Source organism: Saimiri boliviensis, chromosome 5, assembly GCF_048565385.1.
Source record: "Saimiri boliviensis isolate mSaiBol1 chromosome 5, mSaiBol1.pri, whole genome shotgun sequence".
In the NCBI taxonomy this organism is placed as follows: domain Eukaryota; kingdom Metazoa; phylum Chordata; class Mammalia; order Primates; family Cebidae; genus Saimiri; species Saimiri boliviensis.
Genome location: NC_133453.1, coordinates 40,747,993 through 40,773,927, shown reverse-complemented (window position 1 = coordinate 40,773,927; position 25,935 = coordinate 40,747,993). Strand labels below are relative to the sequence as shown.

The 25,935-nt window shown below is 41.9% G+C and overlaps 1 protein-coding gene across 4 annotated transcripts in view; it reads left to right on the top strand.

Annotated features, from left to right (window-relative positions):
- The first annotated feature begins 14,607 nt into the window (after window positions 1–14,607).
- SPATS2L (spermatogenesis associated serine rich 2 like) overlaps window positions 14,608–25,935 on the top strand; it is a 170,789-nt gene continuing 159,461 nt past the window's right edge. For 2 of the 4 annotated variants that reach the window (XM_039469506.2, XM_039469501.2), the window contains exon 1: window positions 15,168–15,240. The gene's annotated coding sequence lies outside the window, so the exon portion shown is untranslated. Of the gene's footprint in view, window positions 14,693–14,843; window positions 14,918–15,167; window positions 15,241–25,935 lie in introns of those variants that run through there. The other 2 variants (XM_010336460.3, XM_039469500.2) reach the window with 2 other exon arrangements.

The window sequence follows — 25,935 nt, the reverse complement described above, 5'->3', positions numbered from 1 at the left end:
TTTTTTTTTGAGATGGAGTCTCTGTCGCCCAGGCTGGCGTGCAGTGGCGTGATCTGGGCTTAGTGGAACCTCCGCCTCCTGGGTTCAAGCTATTCTTCTGCCTCAGCCTCCTAAGTAACTGGGACCACAGGCAGGCACCACCATGCCTGGCTAATTTTTTTGTATTTTTAGTAGAGACAGGGTTTCACCATGTTGCCCAGGCTGGTCTTGAACTCCTGAATTCTACTGATTCACCCACCTTGGCCTCCCACAGTGCTGGGATTATAGGAATGAGCCACTGCACCTGGCCCTCAACAGTTTCTTGAACCATTTTTCAATTTTTCATGAGACCTGCTGAGACTTTCTGATATATCCTGATAAACTTGAGGAGAGCAGAAACTCTTTGTTTCTGGTAAGCTTAAAAAGCCCAGTTGTTTCTTTCAGTTAAGTGACAAGGCATTTTCAAAACGGGAAACTTATTCCATCACACAATTGAATGGTCTTGAAGTATTCCACCAAAGTTTGACCTGGCAGCTCAATGACATCACAAAGGACTTTTCTCATTGTCTATCCTTTTGCCATCTGCAGTGTTGGCTTCATTTCCAAATTCCAAATAGATGCTCTCCCCCTGTGGCAGCAGTTTCAGCCCTTACAGTTTTACAACCACTGTTTGGAGGAGTAGAGAAAAAATTTCTGAGAGTTTCTGCACTAGTCTTGAACCACTAGTGTCATCAAACCAATTTAGCTCACATTCCCCATCCATGAACCAATCTCAGGGGCTAGGAACATTGAAAGAGCTAATTTGTCAATAATCCACACCTGAAACTAGATGTGGGATCAGCTTTAATAAAACTATATGGGTACCCAAAGATGTTGGAAGCTATAGAGAATGAGATAGAGAATGGATGCTTAGAGACAACATATGTCCATATATATCCAGTATTTAGCCTAAATAGCTACCCAAAGACAGACCTCTGCAAGCATTGTTTTATTGAGCCATGGCATTGCACTATTAGAGAGTAAGCCTTGGCCCTCCACTAACATGCCAATATTCCTGTTAAGAAGATACATTCAGACATAATCATCATTCCTGGGCAGATGTTAGAAAGGGAGAAAGCAATTGAAAGCATGAAACCTTGGCTACCTCAGAAGAAGAAACCACCAGAAAGGGAAGTAAAGAAGAAGATAATTGGGAGGTTAATAGCAAATGCATCTCATTAAAAAATTTGCCAAGTGAGGGCCAAGCATGGTGGCTCACACCTGTAATCCTAGCACTTTGGAGGCTGAAGTGGGAGGATCACTTGAGTTCAGGAGGTCCAGGCTGCAGTGAACTGTGTTTGTGTTGCTGCACTCCAGCCTGGGTGACAGGGCAAGACACTGCCCCCATAACTCCCCCCAAAAATTGCCAAGTGGATACTTCCCACTGCCAATAATAAGGCGCCCCTGGGCTGAACTCAGCGGGCTGAGAATGTCCATTTGCTATCCCTGGCCTAAGAATGGCTTCAGGTCTTCTCAGACCACTCCAGTTATCTGAGAAATTTTCATGTAAATTCTGGTGGGCCACTCCAAGGAAGGAACGTAAATCTAATCCAGGAATTCTCTCTTTAATGAATTGAAATAGAAAAGATCCTAATCAGTCATCCTCTCTCCACTTCCTACTAAATTGCACAGATATACACATACTGTTAAAGGTATTCCATTCTTGCTAGGGTCAAAATTTATACAGAAAAGGTGCTTTATGAAATAACCCTGAATATTCCCTAATGTATGAATTCAGAGTTAGGAGCATTCTAAGGAGGTGTCAATTAGGCAGATTCATCCGTAGTTCATACCTACCTTGCCTCCCATTACTCCTCCCTACAACCCTACTGAAGGCCCAGGAGCTATCTGGATCAAAGCAAGTATATAGAACTCAAACTGGATAAGTCAGTAAACCAAAGGAGCAGAACAAAAATGTTTATTTATTCCTTTACTACAAAAATAGAAAGTTAATGAGACACTTCAAAATTAGAGTAAGAATTTATTTTTAAGAATTAGGCAAGCAATTTGTTTGGGCTGTTGGCATATTAATCTTTCATTTAAAAAATTTAAAACAAAGACTTCCACTGATTCACAACAAGAACAAACTTTCTTATAATTTTTAAAATATCTTTCAACAAATTAAATATCCATATATAAAATAATACAATTGATAACTGGTACCATATATAAAATATAACTCAAAATGGATTGTAGACCTAAATGTAAAATCCAAAATTATAAAATATTTGGAAGAAAACATAGAAGAAAGTATTTGTGACCTTGGTTGGCAAGGATTTCTTGGATAAGATACCAAAAGCACAATCCATAAAAGAACAAAATTGACTTCATTAAAATTTAAAACTTCTGCTCTTCAAAAGACACAGTTAAAAGAATGAGCAGACAAGGCACAGACTGGGAGAAAATATTCGTAAATCATGTATCTGATAGAATACTTGTATTCTAAATATATAAATAACTCTCAAAACTCAGTAATAAGAAAATAACATGTTTTTTAAATGGGCAAAAGAAATGAACAGACATTTCACCAGAGAAGATATTTATACAGAAAAGATGGCTCATGAATAACCCCGAAGATTCTCTAATGTACCAGTTCAGAGTTAAATATGGATGACATTTAAGTATATAGAAATGTGCTCAGCATAATTAGTAATTAGTCACTAGAAAAATGCTAATTAAAACTTCTATGAGTTACCACTTTACAACTATTTAGAATGATTGAGATTAAAATGACTGACCATAGCAAGTGTCGGTGGGGATGTAGAGGAACAAAATGCTCATAGACTGCCATGTGAATGTAAAATAATTCAACTGTGAAAACAGTTTCTTATAAAGTTAAACATATACCTACCATGTAATCCAGTCATTTCACCCTTAATTTACCCAAAGGGAAAGCATATGTTCGCAAAAGACTTTTCTGCAAATATTTATAGCGGCTTTATTTATAATAGCTAAAACTGGAAACAACATGTCTCCACCAACAGGCAAATAAATAAATAAACTGTGGTATGCCATTACAATAGCATACTATTCAGCAATAAAAGTAAAGAACTATTGATACCTAAAGCAACGTGGACAATCCTTAAAATAATTATGATGAGTAAAAGAAGCCAGCCCCTCCCCAAAGAGAATACATAAAATATGAGTCCATTTATATAAAATTATATAAAATGGAAATTCATCTTAATCTATACTGACAGAAACTAGATCAGTGGTTAACTGGCAGAATATTGGGTTGGAGGAGGTTTTCGGAGGGGGAGGGAAGTAAATGATGATAGAATTACAAAGGCACACAAAGAGAAAACTTTTAGGAGTGATGACTATGTTCCCTATCTTGACTGTGATGAAAGTTTCAAAGGCATATGTGTGTATATATATATATATATATATATATATATATATATATGCCAACACTTACGCAATTGCACACTTTAAATATGTGCAATTTATTGTTAGACAACTATGCTTGTATAAAATATTAAATAAATACATGAAATTTAAGTATATATTTGTTGAAAATATCCAGCCATGTTGTCATTTGACAATATTTCCTGAATGCTCCCATGCACTGAGCTATTTTTTAAAAAGATATGCGATGTAACTCCTATACTCCAAAGGCTTTCAGAGTTTGAAGGGTTCAAATTTTGGACTTGTGTGACTGGAGCTGTGTGTTTAGATTTGGGATATAGAAGTTTAGCACTCAGGACAGATTTTTGAGCTGAAAATATAGACATTGGAGTTACAGGATATATAGAGTTAATGAAATAACTTGCATGAAAGATATGTCTAGAAATAGACTCTAGACTGAGAAGTGGACAGAACTGAGGACAGAACACTAGAAACACCAACATTCATGAGGAAGGAGAGGGAAGTTTGAGATGGAAATGATCAGAGAGCTTGGATGAGAACTCAGAGCAACAGCACAAGGAGTAGAGCATTCTCAAAAGGAGGACAGTGTCAAATGACTCAGCGGGGCTGCAAAAGATAAGGAGTGAACAGTGTCAATCGAATTTAGCAATTATGTCTCCAGTGGCCTTGATGAGAACGCTTTTTCTGTTACTGCCTTGAGGAAGCCACACACCAGTACACTAATATTCTTGCTTTGCACGTTGGTTATTGTAAAGGAGGCAGAAAAGAAACAGTTGGATATTTGAATTATTCCTTCTCAGACAGGACATTACAGCACACCAGAGCTTTGAAAAGATGATGCTCATGTGTCTAGACTTCTGTCTCTCAATTCTTTGCTCTTCCTCTCCCCATCATAGTCTCCTAATTTTGATCAAAGTGTACGGCAGTCATCACGCCATTATTCTTTTTCCTTCTTCTCTCAAGTCCCTGGGCCCCTTATTCTTTTCCACTTCTACCTCGCCCCTTCAAGTGGCCAGAAAGAGTGGTCCCTGTCCACCAACTCCACTTCTTTACACTCTTTCTTCTGCCATCTTCACGCACCCAGAAATCTGGTCCTGATATGAGGGGCAAGTTCAGAGTGCTAGAGCAGGGAGGGCCTAGAGGATGATCACCAGGTTTGTTAGCAGCCAGATGCTGATTGATTTCCCCAATGAGAATGACACTGAAATACCTCTCAAATCTTTGCTCCTTTATGTCCACAGCTGCGGATGCAGTTCGTTCGCTCTTTGATGCAATGACCTACCTGGTCCCCTCCCCTGCAGGGATTTGGCTGTTATCTATAGGCCACTGCTGTCCTGCCTGTGGCTTATTGAGAGAAGAGAATGCTTGGTGGGAGGGTTTTAGATTTGATTTAAGTAGCTCTCTCTTTCAGTGATCTAGGCGTCAAGGAGTGTTGCTAGCTGATTTTCATCTTATATTCTGATCCTAGCAACTAGGCTTCTTTCTTTTCCCCCACCTTGTACTAGAATTCTTGAAACAAAATCCCCTTCTCTGCTTCCTATACCTTAGTGCCTGATTTGTTAGCTGGCTACATCAGACAGGAATTCCAATTGGCTGCTTGTAACCAAAGTAGGGAATAACAGTGGTTTAAATAAAAAGTTTTTCTGTCACATAAAAAAAAAAAAACCCAAAAGCAAATACTCCCAGACTGTAGATAACTACTCAATAGTCAGAAACCAAGACATGTTCTTTCTCGAACATCAGCCTTAGCACTGGTTTCTATTTCCTTCCCTCCCTCCCTCCCTCCCTCCCTCCCTTCCTTCCTTCCTTCCCTTTTCCTTCCTTCCTCCCTTCCTCCCTCCCTCTCTCCCTCCCTTCCTCCCTTCCTGCCTTCCTGCCTTCCTGCCTTCTTTCCTTTCCTTTTCTTTCTCTCCCTCCCTTTCTTTCTTTCTCTCTTGTCAAGGTCTTGCTCTGTCACCCAAGCTGGAGTGTAGTGCTGAGATCACAGCTCATTATAGCCTTGAACTCTTGCAAGTGATCCTCTTGCTTCAGCCTCCTGAGTAGCTAGGATCAGAGGTGCACACCACCATACCCAGCTAATTTAATTTAATTTTTTTGTAACCTGGCCCCAAGTGATCCTCCTGCCTCAGCCTCCCAAAGCACTGGAATTACAGGTGAGAACCACCATGCTTGGCCTCGGTTTTCATTTTCAAGGTTGCCTCCTGGCCCAAATTGTCTGTTGAAGCTCCAGCCATCAGGGTTGACTTCCAAGGAAAAAACAGGAGAAAGGAGGAAAGCCGGCAAAAGGCACAAAGCAGTCACGTGTCTCCTCTTTTTACAGAACTTTCCAGAGATTTCCACCTAGAAACTCACACTTGTATTTAATTGCCAAAAAATGAGTCATGTTACCAAACCTTGCTGTGCTAACCGAATGGAACCAGGGTTTTAAGTAAAAAAGAAACAGTAGGCCGGGCGCGGTGGCTCAAGCCTGTAATCCCAGCACTTTGGGAGGCCGAGGCGGGTGGATCAAGAGGTCAAGAGATCGAGACCATCCTGGTCAACATGGTGAAACCCCGTCTCTACTAAAAATACAAAAAATTAGCTGGGCATGGTGGCACGTTCCTGTAATCCCAGCTACTCAGGAGGCTGAGGCAGGAGAATTGCCTGAGCCCAGGAGGCGGAGGTTGCGGTGAGCCGAGATCGCGCCATTGCACTCCAGCCTGGGTAACAAGAGCGAAACTCCGTCTCAAAAAAAAAAAAAAAAAAAAAAAAGAAACAGTAGATTTTGGGTAGAGAACTAGCAGTCTAACAAGATTACTCAGCTTAGAAACTCACCATTCTCATTATACCCTCCCTCTTTCCCTGAACCAGTGTCTTGTCTTATCTCTCTGACTTGATATCTCCTGATGGACCTCTCTACATCTGCCTGCCAGCTGACCACTCACCTGGGTCTCCAAATGCAGTCTGCTTCGAAAGTTTGTATTGCTATGTTTATCGACATGATTGTTCAGTTGCTGGATTTCTCCTTACCGACCTTCCAAGCTGTTGATACCCAGCTCGGATTACTTTGTCTATTAATTCCTGGTAAACAGCGCTTTCTAGTACTACCAAAGATGCTTACAGTTTCCCTGGGGAGGGGGAAATGAGCATATTGCACAAGAGGTAAATGTGGAAAAGGGACAATGACAGGCAGTCATTCGTTCATCTGGTTGAAGCACATCTGGACCCAGGCAAGAGCTCCTTACCCTGCTTCAACTGCAGCATCTTCCTCTCTTCTCTTCTCTTGTCTATTCAGTCATGAATGCGCCCTGTACTTAAGATTTTTATTCTTAGCTTGATAACTGGATTGCGACCTTCATACATTTCTCCTCTTGCTAGACTTCTTGCCTCAGAATCGTTTTCTGGATGTAAGTCTTCAGTCTTCAAAGTCCTCTTGAAATTATGTTTTCTTGACTGTCTCCTTCACCTGATCTGTCAGACACCTATTCTCATTAGTAGCATTTCCAGACTCTACCCTGAGACTGCTGATAAACAAGTTTGTTTACTTCTAGCAGTTTGTTAGAGCAGGCTCGTATTGGCTTGGGAGAGCTGATTGTTAAAAACAAAACAATTTTAAAAATATAACTTGTTAAACTGTTGGTAGCTTAAAATTAGCCTTAGTAGAAGTATATACAACATGGAAATTGGCAAACAGTATTAATCAGGGCTTTCCTTTTTTCTCAAGGGGTGTCTACCAGCACGCCATTGCTTGTTTCTTGCCGTCATTGTCCCCTGCATGCACACACACACACACACACACACACACACACACACACACATACACACACCAGACACTTCTCATCCCAGATCCTTATCTCTTCAGCCTACCTTAGCCTCCAGCTTACAGATAACCCTTCAACGCTCAGCTATAGCCAGTGATTCAACATTCCATAATGGAGTATATATATGTTTTGAAAATATATCCTGGACACTAAAAAGACTTTTCCCAAACTGCTGACCAGGCTGCTTAAGAACTGCTAATGTAGTCCATCCGTCTGCCTTCAGAACACATATAATTATATGGAGGAATCATTTGTGGAGGGAATAACTTACATCCTGGTGTTTCAGTAGAGGGAATTTATTGATCAACATCGGAGGTACCTCATCACAGAATATTAACTTCTTCTGTGAAGTTAATACTGAGCAAAAGAGGGCCAATTAATGATTACAGGTATTTCAGAAAGCCTGGTGCAAGCTGTGCAATGATCAAGCCGCGTGAGCCAACCAAAATGTCAAGATGCTTTACCTTTGACAGGAATTGTATCAATTCACATCATGCCATTACCTCTTATTGATCAAGACATCCATTCCATATGTCTTTGATTAATAACAATAAAAAATGAAGTAATTATTACTTATATTTGCCGTATTTTAGTAAACAAAATCATTCAAATCATGGAAGAAAAAATAATAAAAAGGATATGAAAGCCTGGGAACCACTAGACTATGCCAGCAGTTATATTGAGAAGCTAATATTTCTTTATTTAAAATAATGTAAAGGTTGCTAATGTTATAGACTAGAGCACACGTGCTGGAGACCCACTGTTTGGGTTTCTATTAGAACTTTGCCACTTACAAGTCCTGTGATGTGGGGCAAGTTGCTTAATCCCTCTGTGCCTTAGTTTTCTCATCTATAAAATGTAAATAAAAGCATCTACCTCACATGATGACTGTGAAACTAAAATGAAAACACAAATTAAATGCTCAGAATGGTGGTTAGCATGTAGTAAATAATTAATGGACATTTGCTCTCACTTTCATCCTTGATATTATTTTTGTAGCAGTTTCAATGTACCAGAAACTGCTACATGCTCTACATGCAATCTCCTCTAACCTTATCATTAAGCCCATTTTATGAGTAAGGAAACTGAGCCTCAGTAGAAATGATGTAACTTTTCCACAGTCTTGAACTAATAAGTGTGAAAGAGCCTGGCTCAATATCTTTTAGGGGATTTCATTTAAATGGTAGAAAGATGTAAAACCACAGCCTGTATTGGAATTCAAGCCATCCTGATATTTAATATTCTACTGGGAAACTCTTACTTCATAGTCAACTGATCCCTTGCATGCAGTAGCATAAACTATTCTTGTTCTGTCTTCAGCAGAGACAGAAGAGCTCACTCATCAACATCCCTGTGTTTTCACTTGAACTGTTATTAAGTTCCCCTCCTGACTTGTCTTCTGCAGGTTTTACAAACACACAGCTCCCATAGGCCTTCCCCATGAATCCTGTTTGTTAGCCACAGAATAATCTCCACAAAAGTATTTCTACTTTCTCTAACAGTAATTTTTAAATTAGACTGTAAATCTAAAGTTCATTACTAGTGTAAGCAGAGCACAGTATCCTTTGGCTGAACTTGCTTCATTTAAGAAGAAGCTGAATATAAAGATCCTTTCTCTCAGTCTTGGACTTTTTTATTCCACCTGCTTATTCAGAAGCTGCTGCCCACAATGCACCACAATGTATTTAATAAGTATTTTTTTTTAAGTTGCATATCATTTTATGTCACAGAGATGAGTCTAGACTCACTTACATCTCACGTTTAGTTGTACAATCAGGAGGACAAATGACAGTGTGAATGTTTTTAAAAAACACATATCACTATCTATTCATTCACCTTGTCTGGGCCAGGCACTGTGCTAGACACCAGGACCAAAGACACAGTCCCTGCTCAGGGATGGCATAAGTCCCACAAGGGAGGCCAATGTGCAGTTACATAATTATTATAATAGAGCAATGCACAGGAATCAATAGAAACACAGGGGAAGGAGCAGCAAAGAGACCCTGGAATGGAGAGGTAATACAGTCTGATCAAGAATACTAGGGAGCCAGTCAGAGGCCCTGGCTCTAATCCCACTTTTATAATTAATTATTATGCCATCTGTTAAGGGCTGAATTGTGTCATCTCAAAAAAGATCTGGTGGAGTCCTAACCCCCAGTACTTCAGAATGACCTTATTTGGAGGTTTCTAAAATGAGTTCTTAGGGTAGGCCCTAATTCAATATAACTGATGTCCTATGAAAAGGGGGAAATTTGGACATAGAGACAGACATGTGTAGAGGGAAGACGATGTGAACACACACGGGGAGAACATGGGCATCTATAAGCCATGAGAGACCTTTCCCTCACAGCTCTCAGAAGGAACCAACCCTGCCCATACTTTCAGACTCCAGAACTGTGAGACAATACATTCCTATTGTTTAAGCCACTCAGTTTGTGGGTTTGGGTTACAACAGCCCTAGAAAATGAATATGCCATCTCAGTGTCACAAGCATATCCCATGCTTCAGGTACCACGCTAGGCAAGGCCAGTCCCACATTTGGGAAGATTTGGGCAAAAGCACTCAGAGCACGACTAACCAGAAACATGCCTGCATCTGTCTGCCGCATGTTCTTACACTGTGACCCAGATGAATCCAAAGGTTTCTCTTTAAACACTGAATCTGAGTCTATGACAAGACCCATTAAACCTCCCCAGTGTAACATCCAGAAACATCAGTCGTCCTTTGTAGAGAATTTTAGAGTACAAGCTAAACTCAGTAAAAACAAAACTTTGTGTTTAACAGATCTACATGGCATTACTTAAAACAAATGGTTAATAAACATGCAAGATTTTGTATCTCACTGGTAATCAGATTTGTGACAAAAGCTGCTCTTGGTAAATGGAAGATGCTAATACAGTTGACCCTTGAACAACGTGAGGGTTAGAAGTGCTGATCCCCATGCGGTCGAAAATCTGGGTATAATTTTGACTCCCCCAAAACTGAACTACTAATAGCCTACTGTTAACTGTAGGCCTTACTAATAACATAAACAGTGAATTAGCTATGTTATATGTATTATGTACTGTATTTTTGCAATAAAGTAGAGAAAAAATGGTATTAAGAAAATCATTATAAGAGAAAATATATTGGGGATTCACTAAGTGGAAGTGGATCATCATAATGGCCTTCATCCTCACTGTCTTCACATTGAGTAGACAGAACAGGAGGAGGAAGAGGAGGGCTGGTCTTGCTGTCAGGGTTGGCAGAGGCAGAATAGGTGGAGGAAGTGAAAGAAGAGGGAGAAAAGGCCTGCACACTGGGTGTAAGTGTTACTGAAAAAAAAATCCACAGATAAGTGGACCTTCATAGCTTAAATCCATATTGTTCAAGGATCATCTGTACACATCAGAGAACAAATACATTGCATCCCGACTGAGTAATAGCTGATTCACTTAGAATACTCACTTGGTGCCATTTGTCTTTCTGTTGGCACAATTCGAACCTAAAATTATCTTCCTAGAATACACAGTGACATGAAACCTTTAAAACAAACAAACAAAAAAAATCCTTTTATTAGGTACATGTTCATTTTGGGCAACTCTTCTGAGAAGAGAAGGTTTGGACATAAAAAATGTCTGAAGTAATGAAAAGATAACCTAATAGCTTCCGCATAGACAGAACAAGTTCAGCCAAAGTGCATTGTTTGGGTTTCTTCTTTCCAAAATGAATTACTCACAGGCCAGCAAGGTTATACTTTCTCCTCTCACCCCAGGTCTTCGTCTTTTCTGGAAAATTTCCAAGCAGATCCCTGGGCCCAGGTCATAACAACTTGATCTGCTGCACCAGAACACCAAGGGATTGAGTCATCCCTTTGGATTTGCCTCAGCAGGTCTTCAGCAAGTCTTTGTTTCTCTGTCCATCCAGCCCTCAACTGCACAGCATTGGCCAGTGTCCATGACTGGTTTTTCTTTTAGTTTCTGTTGCTTTCCTTTTTCTTACTTTTAAAAAAAGAAATGTATAATTATAAAAACGATATACCAAGGGGAAAAAGTACACAAAGTTAAAAGGGTAAGTTTCACCCCTCTCACTAACACCCTAGGGGCCTAAGGGTTACAAGGGTCAACAGTGTGAGTATCCATCGAGAGACACAAATTTCCATCCTCCCCCCACCCCCTTGCTTTTGAGAGCTCATACTGTACATAGTGTTCTGATTGGTCTTATCACTCAAAAATATATCATGGACACTCTTCCATGTCAACACATACATAGCTCCCTCATTTTTAAGCAGCTATTTATTTTTCTACAGTGTAGATGTGCCCAAATAGAGGAATAGATGTATCATTCCTCTATTTATAAACCTGGAACTGTGGTCCAAATTATTTTGGCCCTTACAAATAACACTATAATCGACATATATGTAAATATTATTTTGCACACTTCATTTCTGTAAGAGAGAAGATCACTTGTGGAAAAGTATGGTTAAAAGATACATGCATTTTTATTATCTATAGGTACTGCAAATTGCTTTCCAAAAATGTTTATTAATTCACACTCCAGTCAGCTAAGTATGAAAGTTCCTATTTCTTATCGACACACACACAAAAAAATCCACAGATAAGTGGACCTTCACCTAATATTAAAACATATTTTTGCTTATTTGACAAATAACAGATGCTATCTTATTTTTATTTATGCTCTGATCATTGGTGAAGTTGAGTATGTTTTCATACTCTTAGCACATAGTCCTTCTTTTGAGAATTGTCTGTTTTCTTATTTTGCTGCTTCTCTTTTTTTCATATTGACTTCTAGAAGCTGTCTGTGTTATGCATATGAACCCTTTCCTGTTGTGTATATATGTTGCATGTATTTTCTCCCCTTAGGCAATACTGTTTTATGTCGCCCTTCACTTGATAGAAATGTTAAATTTTTTTAGTCTTATCTGTTAAATTTTTTCGTTGTAGTTTCTGAATTTTTTTTCATGATATTTCAAATTAGTATTATAAGTCTCCTATATTTTCTTTTAGTCTTTTACACTTTTTATGTTTAGATTATTAATCCATCTGAATTTTTTTCTGGAATATAAGCTAAGACAGTGTATTAATCATGTTTCATTCAACAGAAGGATTTTTTTTTTTTTTACTCAGATAACAATTGTGGGTGTTCAGATAACAATTGTGGGTGTTCAACAAGTAGACAGAGGTATATTGAATGGTTATATTAAATGTTTTAATATCAGGTGTTTGTGAGTGTCTATAAGGAATAGTCACAGGGTGACTCAGAGACCCAGGGTCCTTTCTTTCTCTCTCTACCCTTCTCTTGACAAGAGGTCAGCAAATTACTACCCACAGGCCACATGTAGCCCACTGCCTGCTTTTCTAAATAAACTATGATTGGAAAAACGCTTTCAAGAACTGAATATGACCAGAGGGAGTTATTCTATACTTTGGAGTTATTCTATACTTGTCTTTTCATGGGTTAGGCCTCCACTCCCAGTAGAGAATTAGTTTTAGCCTAGTCTGTGATACAGCGGTTACTCCTACCTTCCTAGTCTCTGTTTTTTCATCGATCCACTGCTTTAACATCTTGACTCTCAACATATATAGCATTTATTCTTATAGCACCTATCTACAGTACTTACTGAGAAGCAGCATTCTATTATAAAGGCGGTATATGGTCTTCTTAAAACCCTTTCTTCCCTCTGGTCATATTCAGTTCTTGAAAGCATTTTTCTGACCGACTTCACTAAGCAAGTTAGACTTGGAGTCATGGGAAGATTATGAAGTGGTGGAAAAGAAGAATGAAGATTGAGTTCAGTGTTATTTCCAAAGCCCTTCCTAGGAAAAAATGTAGTTTATTATTCATTTTGGAATTCTAATGATGGAGGAAACCTCCCAAAAACATCAATAAATTATTTAGCCAGAGGACCTAAGAAGTGCATCAAATTTCAAGTCAAATGGCCATAACTTACATATTACACCTAAATTTAATAAGCAATAGGATGTTTGCTCTTTATGTGTAGCATGGCTTCTGGAAGCCAGCTTTCCTCTCCGTAGCACAAGTGGGGTCTAACTGTCTAGGTTCAAATCCTTCCTTTACCACTTACTGGCTAAAAAATTAGGCAACTTATTTCGCCTCTCTGTGCCTCAGTTTCTTGCTTTTTTTTTCTTCTTCTTTTATAGGTTCTGGCTCCGTTTCCCCACACTACAGTACAGGGGTGGTGTGATTCTGGCTCACGGCAACCTCAGCCTCCCTGCCTCAGGTGATCCTTCCACCTCCGCCCCCTGAGTAGCTGGGACTACAGGCATGCACCACCACGCCAGGCTAATGATTACTATTATTATTTGTTTGTTTGTTTTGGAGTTTCACTATGTTGCCGAGGCTGGTCTTGAACTCCAGGGCTCGAGAGATTCACCCACCTCGGGCTCCTGAAGTGTTGGGTAAATTACAGGTGTGAGCCACGGTGCGCAGCCCTCAGTTTCATTAACTGTAAAACAGGACAAAAATAATACTGTACCTACCGATGAGGGCCTTTGAAGTATTAAATGAGGTAGTACTTACAAAACACTTGCTAATGTCTGTTAAATAATTATATGATCCACACAGCAGTCCAAGGCGACCATATGACAGCAAGAACCACCACTCCAAGTCACATAAGAAAATGAGTTCCTTTCCTTTTAGCTCCTCTCTTTTCTTATTTCAGCAGTGTGTTGTCAACAGGGCTCACCGGGCCACGTTATATTAGCGGATTGGAACTTTACCCGAAAGGTGTTTGTATTTTATTTCAAATTATGAATTACTGAACATCGGATAATGTACGATTCTGCTGTACACTCGCGGGCCCATTAGAGTCTGGAGCTCGAGAGGCATAACTGACTCTGGCCCGGTGTTTATAAGGAGCTTGACAGCCAAGGAGCCACTCAGAAACAGTTATTGGTATAGCAAAATAATAATAATAATAATAATAAATAAAAAGGAAGCTAAAAAGTCACCCTTAAAAATAAATAAATAAATAAACTGAATTGTAGAGCTGCCTGCATTTCACTCTGCTGCCTCTGGAAGAGGAGTGTTATCTAAAGTGCTTCCATCATGAATAATGATTGAGAAACTGCTTTTACTCTCCCGACTACTGCATTCCCAGGCAGTAACCCACGGCTGAAGCCCACGGTGCCCATGTGTAACTTGGTTATTACACACACGTTTGGAGCCCAGGGTGCAGACCTGCAGCACAGGGGAGAAGGCGAACACCCGGGGCTGGCCGGGTTTCTAAGGGCAGAAGGAGCCGCAGCACTTTTTCCGCCCCTGATTTTTCAGGTCATTTTCGAATGGGCTATCTTTGTTTACATTTTGAGCTTGGCTCCTCTCCAGAAAGCATTACTACCTTCTAAAAGGAGAAGCATCTCGTATTTGCAGACAGTCCTGGGGAAGCAAAGTTCATTTTCCCGGGTAGGAGAAGACGATTCTCTTGCAACACGTGCGGATTGCGACAAAATCTTTCAGTAACGGGGAGTTTCGGTGAAGCGAAGGTTTGTGGAAAAGCTAGGAGGTCGGTGTGGGGCAAGCAAGCAAAGTGCGGAAGCTGTACGGGGATTCTTCTAGAAAGTGGGGTGGGAAAGAAGCTAGGGAGGGCGTGTGGAGGGACGGGATCTGTGTCAGAACGTGCGTGTGAGCGGATACAAAACCCGAGAGGCGTGAGCAGCGCCGTGTGTGCGAGCGGGAGCGAGGGGCGCCGGCTGGGGTGTGTGCGCCTGGTGAGTGACACCAAGGGGCGGGCGGGCCGGCGGGCGGGGGCAGCCAGCGAGGGGCGGGAGTGTCCCTGCGTGGGGCGGCCGAGCCGGAGTTGTGTCAGTGAAGGAATCCAGTCCGGGGGCCGAGCTGGCTGCGCCCTCCGCCGCGAGCGCCGGCAGCGCGGGGCGAGCTCCGGACCGCGCGCGGCCCAGGCAGCGGCTCCCGCTCGGACCGCCCTCCGAGCAGCAGGGGCCGCCACCGCCGCGCCGCCTCCCCTGGCGACCGCGCCCCCGGGCCCCGGCTCCGGCTCCGGCCCGGGACAGAGCGGCCGGCGCTCGGCACTGAGGTAAGCCCGGGACCCCCCTCCACGCGGGGCCGGCCGGGGATGCGGGGCGCGGGGACGCGGCGGGGCCTGTGCGTCCGGGAGGGAGACTCGGCTGGGCCAAGCGTTCCGCAGCCCGGGCCGCTCAGCCTCCGCCGCCTCCCAGGGCGCTGGGTGTGGCCCGCGCTCGGCGCCGACGCGGGCTGGCGGCGCGGACCGGACGCGGAGGTCGCAGTCCTTCCTTTCTCTGGCCCACGCGGAAGAGCGGGAGGAGGTGCCGGCTGGGACGTACAGGGGCGCGCCCGGGGCGAGCGTGTGGCCGCCGCGCTCCGACGTGGACCCGCCCGCCCCGGATCTGAATCGCCCGTGGCCGCGGTGCCTCGCCTGCCCTCCGCCCGCGCGGGCGCCCCCCGGTCCCCTCCTAAGCCGGAGGGAGACCTGCCGCTCCCCGCCCTGTGGTCCCGAGCCGCAAAGCCCACGTCAGCCGGTACCACCCAGCCCTCGGATCCCAGCCGGTTGCGGGGGCCCCCCGCGCCCCTGGCGCCCGGCGGGAGCTGGATGCGTCGGCGTCAGTGCTGAGCGGGCGGGCGGAGGTGGTGGGAGCAGACGCCGAGCGCCGGGACCCCGGGACGAAGCGGTCGCGCCGCCGCATCTGGGGAGGGTGGGGGCGGAGTCCGCGGGCTGCGGACCAGATCCGGAGACTGGGCTGTCGCGGGAGCCGCTCCCGCTGGACTCCGGTGCGCTCGGAAGATAGCGCTGCCGGACACGCGGGGCTGAAGGGCCGAGTCTTCACCTGCACGGGGAGGCGGCGGTAGCGTCGCGTCTTCGCGAGTGGAGGTTTCGGGTTCCCGCGGGATTGGTGTGTTTGTGAACTTCACGAGCTTCTCAGGACCCCCGCAATCCTGGTTTTGGCGGATGTCAGGGTTTTGGAGACCTGACACTTTCATGAAAGATTCTTTCTGTACGTTTTCTTTTGACTCTATTACAGGGTTTGTAGCTTGAACTAGGGAAAATCCTCGAACTTCAAACACAGCCTCTTTGCTCATTTTTTAATATTAAAATATGTACCAGCCCCCTCACAAGCCCGCAGACTTTAAGACAGACGACCTTGAAATTTTAGAACCTGTGCAGAGAAAGTGGTTTTATACCAGTACTTGAAAGAGTAAGGTCGTGTATCTTTTTAACATCTTTAGTTTGTCTTAATGGAAGGATTCATCGCCACTTTGATTGGTACTGTTTTCCAGAGTTTAAGCAAATTTCTAATATGGCAGGGAAAAGGACGGGAAGTCAGAAACCTCTTCACTCTGCGGTGGGGGTGGGGGGGGAAGACTTCAAGTAATGTAACTAATTATTTTGAAAGATACCCTGAAAATAGAGTGGGCGTCTGGATAAAGTATTTGATAGGCCTTATGAAATTGTGTTGCTTAACCCAGAAAGTAATGTGTTGCTAGATGGGGCAGTTTTATCTAGTAACTGTCGTGTTTAAAATATCTGTGTATGATATTATCTGCTTAATTTAACTGGGGAAAAATAAACTTTGGGAATGGTTTTCTATTTAGACAAAGGAAATACTGCAGTTTCTAATTAGAGTTTTGGAATAAGCTCAAGCTGTGTTAACCTATGGTATGGAGCAGCAGAACAAAAAATACGTCAAATTCTGTATCGGTGTGACTTTAAATACACACACACACACACACACACACACACACACACAAACTAGAGACTAGCACTCCCCCAAAAGATAATTTGCATAAAAATACAACCACTTGAATACAGAGAATAAAGAGGTTAGTGAAAACTGAACATCTGGAAAAAGTGTATTAATTGGCAATTTTCTTTCTTTAATCCCTGAAAATATTAAATGATTTTCTAAGAATCAACTTAGTTTAATGTGCTCATTTAGACAGGCAAAATGATCAAGACTCCTTTTGTATTCATTTTGTTTTAGGGAGCCCCCTAATGAAAGTCTTCAGTAAATAGTTTCTCTGCATGAACTGATTTTCATGAGGCCATTGTGGAGAGAGGTATCTGTGAGCTTGTGAGGCTGCTCTGCCACACTAGTAAGGATCAGGGAAAGAAAATACCTAGTCCACGCTGTTGCAGTCTTTAAATGCATACCAATCTGAAGCATTTACATGGACCCCTTTTATCATGTATATGATCATCTTTTACATCGGAAGCTAAGCTTTAGAAATACCTCACTTTGGATCCAAATTTTTGTCAGTTTCTCAGTCTTCCTTCAGAATTGTGCTATCATTCACAATGAATATTCATGAATGGTTGTAGGTTGGAAGAGCATAGGTCATCTTCATTCTATTACTTTATACAGTTTTAATCAGCATTTTATGAGGTGAGCCAGGACGAGAACTTCCGGTTACAGTTTGGATAAGATGGAAAAAGTTGAGGTTGCTCTTGGTAAGATCTAAGCTGCTACCACCTATCGCACTGGATGACAAGAGGGGAATGTGTTTTGTGTGCACTCGACAGGTACTGCTTAGTCACTGCTTCATAGTACTTCTTTCCTTGTCATCTTCTGTAGCACTTTTACTGCCATTTGACTGTGATAATTAAATCATATGTTTGTTATAATTTCTGTGCACAGAAGAGTAGATTTTACTAGCATGGCACTGGACGTGAGACTAGATGTCTCATATGAACAGATTTAAGTGATTGGGTCTGTTTATTGATCTCTGAATGGTTGTGCATTATTCAACTAATCCATTTCATCACTGTTTTGCCTTAAAGTGTAATCACACAATTAAAGTAAGATTTCATGTTACAAATAGTTAAAAACCCAGTAAACATAATTATAGATGAAAAACAAACCTTTCTTTTTTCTTCCCTTTTTTGAAGTACTCTGCTGTGAAGGTGTTATTTCTTTGACACATCAAAATGGCTAATTTGGAGTTGTGATGCTTGTTATGTAAATAGGCCATATGTTGTATTTCTGCAGAAGCTTATTCCTTCAGTGTTGTGGTAATGGGTAGGATCCCCTAAGTACAATAGCTGAGAAATAGTCTTATGAAGATACATTTCTCTCTACTACTTATTATCATTTTTATTATTTTTGTTTAATAGCTAGTGTTTTTATTTTCTAATAAAATAATTTTAAATGTGATGGTCTCCATCCGTACTTCATACAAATCTTTATCTCTAGTACAGATCCAAACTCCATTCCCATTATCTATTTGCTTAATTAATAGACTTTTTATGGTGGTTGTCCTGCTTTCAAGCCAAAGACTGCATGCTTGGTAACAAACTTTTCTTCGTATTCTCTCTAAACTTGTTCCTTTTGTGATGAAAAGACTTTCCTTTCTTGATCTGTTTAGCATTCTCTTCATCACCCAAACTGGAGATCTAGGAACCACTGCTGACTCTTCTCTCACTGCCTCTGTGAAACTATGCATCAAGTCATATTATATTAACTCTTCCTTTTTTTTTTTTTTTTTTGAGACGGAGTTTCCCTCTTGTTACCCAGGCTGGAGTGCAATGGCACAATCTTGGCTCGGCTCACCTCAACCTCCACCTCCTGGGTTCAAGCAATTCTCCTGCCTCAGCCTCCTGAGTAGCTGGGATTACAGGCACGCACCACCATGCCCAGCTAATGTTTTGCATTTTTAGTAGAGACAGGGTTTCACCATGTTGACCAGGATGGTCTCGATTTCTTGACCTCGTGATCCACCCGTCTCAGCCTCCCAAAGTGCTGGGATTACAGGCTTGAACCCCCGCGCCCGGCCAACTCTTCCTTTTTAATTGTTTCTCTGAGTCAGCCCCCACATTTCCTTTTCATTCTTCACTATCCCTCATTGGATTGGAGGCCCTCAGCCATCAGTGTTTCTAGAATGATTATACATCTTGGTCTCTCTATAATTGAGTTTTCTGCATTCTACGCAATTCCACCACATCAACCTTCCTAAAAAACTCTCCCCTCAGAACTCTTTCCCAAGGATTGTTTCACTGGAACAATACTTTAGCATTGTTTAGTTTTGCACCATAGTACAAATAATTTTCATGTCTCCCACCCCCAACCATTGCTTAGCCTCTCAACCTGGTTTTAATGTACCTCACAGTCTTGCCCCAAATTAACTTACCAACTTTATTTTCTACTTCTCTCCAACATGAACCTTCTGTTCCTACTAGTTGGATCTCACTGCCCTTCTAAGATGACATACTCATTTTTATGTGTCCTCTTTTGTTCATACCCTGACTTTTAGAGTGTCTCTTTTCTTTTTTTTCTCTGACCTAACCACGTTCTTCAAGTTCAAGTCGGCCTGCCTTGATCATGTTACTCTCATTGGTTCTTTCTGCACTTGTGTTTGTGTCATTCCTCTAGACCATCGGATCCTTTCTTACACTGTTGTGTGCTTCATTCTTGCTTTCTCAACTAGATAGCAAGTTCCTTCAGGGCACTAATGTACCTTATATTCTGTCTACTGGCCCTTGGCCATAGGAAGCACTTGATAAATATACCTGTAAAATGAATAATTTTTTTTTTTTTTAATCATGGGCTTTGATATTGATTCTGGCTGACCATTGGGTCTCCAGAGCCTAACTCACAGCCTGACACATAGTCATGACCTCAATAAATATTTGTTAACTTAGAAATTCATGTTGACATTGGCTAAAAGGGACACATATTTGAAGGAGGCGTCTGTCAAGGGTATTTCCCCGCACCCCCCCCCCCCCCACTTTTCTTCAGTGGTTCTAATCATCTTCTCCATTCATCAGCTGTGAAAATTCTGAGGACTCGGCATTTCCCAGAGTTGGGATAATGATGGAGTCTGGCAGTTGTGAGTTGGAATTAAGAAGCCTGTAGTTATTTTAAGGTGGAGTGATGGGCCCCAGTATTAAGCAAAAAAAGCATTCAGGCTTTATGCCAGTATTTTATATGTCAAACAATTAGGCTAAAGTTATCAGTTATATAAAAGTTCAGCTAATCAGCTCTAAAATTTCAGACTGTATTTATTGCAGGACTGCTCAAACTTTTCATTTAAAAGCATCCTTGTAAATTAAAAAAATATCTGGGGACCCATCTGAGGGTGAAAGGTGATGTGGGGAAGAGTCTGCTACATCCCATTGTATTCAAGACTAAATTTAATTCTTTAATAAGCCTTATTTTGTACAAGGTACTGTTTCTGCTGGGAAGGAGTTTATAGCCTAGCAGGAAAAATAACAGATGTATCCCAGAAACAAAGGTCTAGCAGAGCTCAGAAGGAAAAAAACATCTTCTGTTAGGGAGTGGAGGGGATCGTCCTAGAATGACAGTTGTTTGAGGTGATTACTGAAAGGATTTGGATAAGATTTCAATAGCTATTAATAGGAATATAAGGATGAGGCAAGGGGGATGTGAGTGAATTTCGGGGCCAATTTGTTGACTTTATGTCAGTGCTCTTATAGTACTGCTGCTTCTGAGTTGAACCCAGCTAGGAGTCTTCTGAGCATTGGTGGACTGCAGTGTTCAATAATAGAACCTAAAGGATATATAGATACCTGCAATAATTATGTATGGTGCCAAGTGCTGAACTGACTATGACACAAAGCGCAAAATAAATTTTGGAAGCAATATAACCAGTGTGTTCCTGGGTAGCATCCAGCTCACTTAGAGTGCTCGAAAAGGCCTCCTGCATTATGGAAATGCCACTGAAGGCTGACACTTTCACAGTAATGTAAATATTGAGAGGTCCAGCCCAGATTGTGTTCCCAAGCAGCCAGCCATATGTGGAACGCTGCACAGTGCACCTAGCCAAGCTGAGTAAAGGTGTAAACACACTGTTATATGAAACCCTCGTTCTGATTCCGTGAAACTACTCCCATGGACTGTAAAGCTAGGACCAATGGGGGTGTTTGAGGAATACAGGTTTTGGGTCAATATACAGAAAGTAGCCCCATAATAGATTGTGCTGTTTCAGGAGGTGATAGACCCCCACTACTAAATACGTATAAGTATAGCCTATACGAGACAATGTCTTATTTAATTATATGCATTTTCTCCTTTATTCTCAAAACAGTGCTATGAAGTACATACTCTTATTACTCCAGTTTTACTGAAGCAAAACTGAAGCCTAGAAAGATTGAGTAGCCAGCGATTTGTGGAGCAGTTATAAAGCCCAGGCAGTTTGTGGGCAGAAACTGCATATGCACTGAGATGAGGAAAGGATGCAAACATTAGGTGGCCATATGGATTTTCAAGATTCCTTCCTAATGCTAGGATTGATTCTTTAATTCACCTTAGGGATCAAGATGCTAGCTATTGCAAAGCACCAATTCATTATCAGCACCCAGTTCCTAGGAGATTCAGAACAAAGTGAATACAGTCATCATCATCATAGTTATTACTTATTGATCATCTTTTTTCAACCTCAGTGGAATCCTGGAAGGTAAGGATTATATACACTTACTGGGAAAACTGAAGCTTAGGGAAGTTACATAACTTGATTGAGTCTGCAGAGTTGGTAAGTGGCAGATGAATCTGTTTGGTGTCTGACACCCAGGCCCTGCTTTTTCTTATACCACGCTGTGAGGTGACACATGGTGACACTGAAAATATTTACCTATCAGTATGCACAGAAACCAGCAAGTCAGAGAGGCCACTAGCTGTTAACGACCTCTGTGGCTCTGCAGGTGATGAGTATCACCTGAGGTGATGTTTAGGCGCAGTCTGAAAGTGTGTGAAAAGCTTGGTAATCTACCAAGACCACGGATCTGGAGCTCAAGTGACTTCTTCCCATGCACAGCACTTATCTGATTTTATACATGATAAGTAGTACTATTAAAGAAAGAGAAAGCCTTTGTGGATAACTATATTGCATTTATATTTCTAATTAAGGAAAAATGGTTTTGCAGTGATGATCTATGCTCCTTACAAATGGCAGACTTTCTTTCCATTCCTTTTCTTCCTTCTCCTTCTTCTAGTCTGAGGCTAATCCCCTCTTGCTTCCTCAGGGACCTTGCTTCATTTTCTTCAGGGTCTCAATGATCCTTTTCTTTCAGCATATAAACATACATAAGTCTTTCTTATTCTTTATAAAAACAGAAAATGATGAACAAAATCTCTTTGGTCCCTTCTCTCTAGGTTTGGGTATGTTTCATATCGTTCCTGGTCTTAGCAGGCAGCTCCTTGAAGGACAGGTCCTCAAATATATCCTGCACCCTCACAACTTTCCTTTCATCTTCAACACCCTATACTTTCATTTTCTCCTAGTGACCACCTCTGTTGGTGGTCCATTGACCATCAGGTCCATTATCTAGAATTCTCTATCACTAATTGAACTTTGCACAGCATTGGTATTCTTGATCACTCTCTGCTCCTTAACATGTTGCTGAGTTATCTTTTTCTCCTAATTTTCTTTCTTGTCTAGCTGCTCTTTACGGTCCTCCCTTCCTCTCAAACCTTAGCATCCCCTAGAATTCAGCCCTCAGCCCTTTGCTGACGCTTCACATTTGCCATGTGGCAGCTCATCCTCTGTTTTCTTCTACTACCACTTATATGCCATTGATTCCTTTGGAAATCTGCATCTCCAGCCTTGAAATCTTACCTGACGTGTGTTTCAAGTATCTTTAACTCAGCAAGTTCAAAACGTCACTTCCCCAACTTCAATCCATCATATTCCTTCTGTGTTTATCTCAATGAATGAAACCTGTTTCACTAATTTTAAAACATAGAACAACTTCTTTGTCTTCTTCAACCTCGACCTTTTATATAGAGACTATCTTTTCAGACTCGAATCTGCCCTTTCCTCTGTGTACCATAACCTTCATTACTGCTGTGGTTTGGCCCCTCATCACGTCTCTGAGGATTATTGCAGTAGCCTCACAACTGGTCTCTCTGCCTTCTGCCTGGCCTGTCTCCAATTTGTTCCCCACACTGCTGCCTTTCTAAAAGGCAAATGTGATCACGCCTCTCCACTGCTTAAGATCCTTCAGAAAAGTTTCTGCATCTTCAGGTTAAACTCTAACCTCTCTGGCATGGCACAATAGCTTCTTCATGATCTGGGCCTTCCCCTCAGGTGCATGGTGGTCTTCTCTAATGATCCTGGTCCCCACTGTCTGCCCCTGCCTATAGCATCCCCACTAAAGGAAGAAAATGATAGGTGGTATGGGAACAGAGGCAAGACAGTAGACCTGCTGTTAAGTACTGTAGCCAGTAGCTACATGTGGCTGTTGGGCACTGGAAATACAGCTGGTTTGAGATATGTGTAAAAGACACCGTACTTTGAGACTATATGAAAAAAATGTAAAATTTCTCATTAACAAATTGTAATATTGATTACATCTTGAAACAGCAATAGTTTTGATATAGTGGGTTAAACAAAATATATTACTAAAATTAATTTCACATATTTCTTTTTTAAAAAATATGATTACTTCCTGGATGTTAACATGTGATATAAAGAAAAAATAAAATGTGATTATTAGAAATTAAACATAACCTGTGTGCCCATATTATAGTTCTATGAGACAGCGTTGTCAGGGGACATCTTGTTTTTAGGAGTTGCATCCTGTATGAGCCAAGCCCATGAGCTTTTTGAATGATTAAGTCAGCCCTATTGGTATAGAGAAGTAGCAGTTGATAAGTTTCTTCAATCCAGAGGTATGAGGTATTTGGATAAGATTCAGAATCTCAGAAACAGATTCTGAACACTACAGCCAGGAGTTATATGTACAATGGACACAGTGTGGAAAGCACTATTAAAGCACATCTGTTTTAGCAGGCCCTCCCAGTCACCATCAGGAGTGGGAGGCAGGAATTCTCATATGGTAGAGGGAGGATTTGAGGTAGACAGGAGGAACAAGGGAAGTGAAAGTGGACTCACATTCCCTAGAGGTCCCCTACTTGTGAGGCATTACCTGAAACCCTGAGAGTAGGTCTCTGAGATTCCCCATCCTGCCATTGATTCTTTGCAGTGGGCTAAGTCCCAGCCCCTCTGCTGTCTGGCTTTAGAATTCTGAGCAAGTTAATGAATCTGTGAATCTGGAGTCTGAATAATATGCACACCATACAGTCATTGTACATCAAACAAAATGATGTGCCCCAAACTGATAAGGGCTCTACAGAAATTAGTTATGCCTTAAGACACTGAGGGCAGTAGTCTCTGGATGATTTGGCCCAAAGGGCTCTGAGGGAAGGGCATATGGATTGTCAGAAAGACCTGGAAGATAGCACATGTTGTCTTGAGAGATATGCGGAGCTTTATGTATTCAGGGTGGAAAAGCCAACCTGTGATAGGAAACCATATCTTATCCTGTTGGATCAGGAAGGAGAAACCTTCCCAGAAGAAGTGATGGGAAGAAACCGTGACTATCAAGAGAACAGTCCAGCAGGATTAGATTCCAGTGAGATCTAATGATAGGCAGGGTGACTCAGTGTCTTCTCTAGTGGTGGTTCACCTTCTGTAGTCTACTGGACTCTTAGATTCTGAGAACTTCCCTTCTTGGTTTCAACCTGGGCAGCTGTTTTTATTTGCTTCATGAATAGGCATTTTGTATAAGATTTTGTTAGGGGCAGCGGTTCTTGTGCTAAAAACAAAAGTTTGAAATTCCTGCATTATAGAAAATAGCCTGCAGGGAGTGGTGACCACCTTGGTGTGATTGTTTCTCCCTCATTTGCAGGATCTAGGACCAGTTTAGGCCCTTTACAGAGAGCTTCCTTTCATCGAACCTTAGTGACTTAACAGATCGGCCATGCAGTTTGCCTTGTCCAAGCAGTTTAGCCAGGTAGCCATAACTTAGTCTCGTTCTTGGGTAAACAAGTTTTCACTTTTGTTCTGGGTTCCCCTTTGTCTCCCACATTCCCAAGTCCTGGATTTGCGTTCTTGTGGAGGGATCCCAAATTGCCTTAGGTAAGGGTCCTGTCATGTCTCCCCAAGCCTTCTTGGGACAATGGTGTCCCTAGGGCTGGGTCACTGCTACTCCCTTCTAGGCCTCTTCAGTACTGAGACCTACCAGCAAGGGTCAGGAAATTTAATAGATTATTTTCAGAATTGAATAACTTGCCTGGAGCTTGGCTTTTCCCTGGTTCCAGAGCCGTGACACCAAACATTGCTTGCTAATTGATGTCCCACTGGTCTCATTTGCACAACTTGGAAGGAGAAAGGAAGATAGATATAGGGCTGATTTTCTTAAATTGTGATACATTCATGTCTTTGTCTCTAGTGGGAAGGTTGGTCTTACATGTGTATGAGAAAGGTGGCTGCCTTTATGTTGTAGTTTCAGAATCCATACTGCTGGAAAGGGCACTTCAAATATCAAGTTTCTCTTTTTTGCTCTCCAATATGTGAAAGCCTACATTATAAAAACTATTCAGTTTCCTCAGACCATGTATGATTTAGAAGAAAAAGAAGACAGGCTTTGGCACTTGAAAGACCTGATTTTGACTCATGTAATTGCTGGCCATATGAACTTCAGCAAGTTATTTAATCGTTCTAAACCCCAGTTTTCTCGTGTATGAAGTGAAGTGAGTAACACCTACAATTTTGTTACGATTTTGTTATGACTAAATAAGATAAAATAGAAAGTGCCTGGCCCCAGGGCCTAAAATGCAAATGCTATGGAAGTGGTAAGTCAAACTTATCCTCGTATCTCAATTCAACCTCCTTATGTTGAATAATTTTATAGACCCTTCCCTGAGATTGATCAAGAAGAGGATATGGAATCTGGGGCAAGGGGCCCAGATGTTACCCAGCCACTGGTGAAAAAGGACCAGAAGGGAGTTTCCTTCAC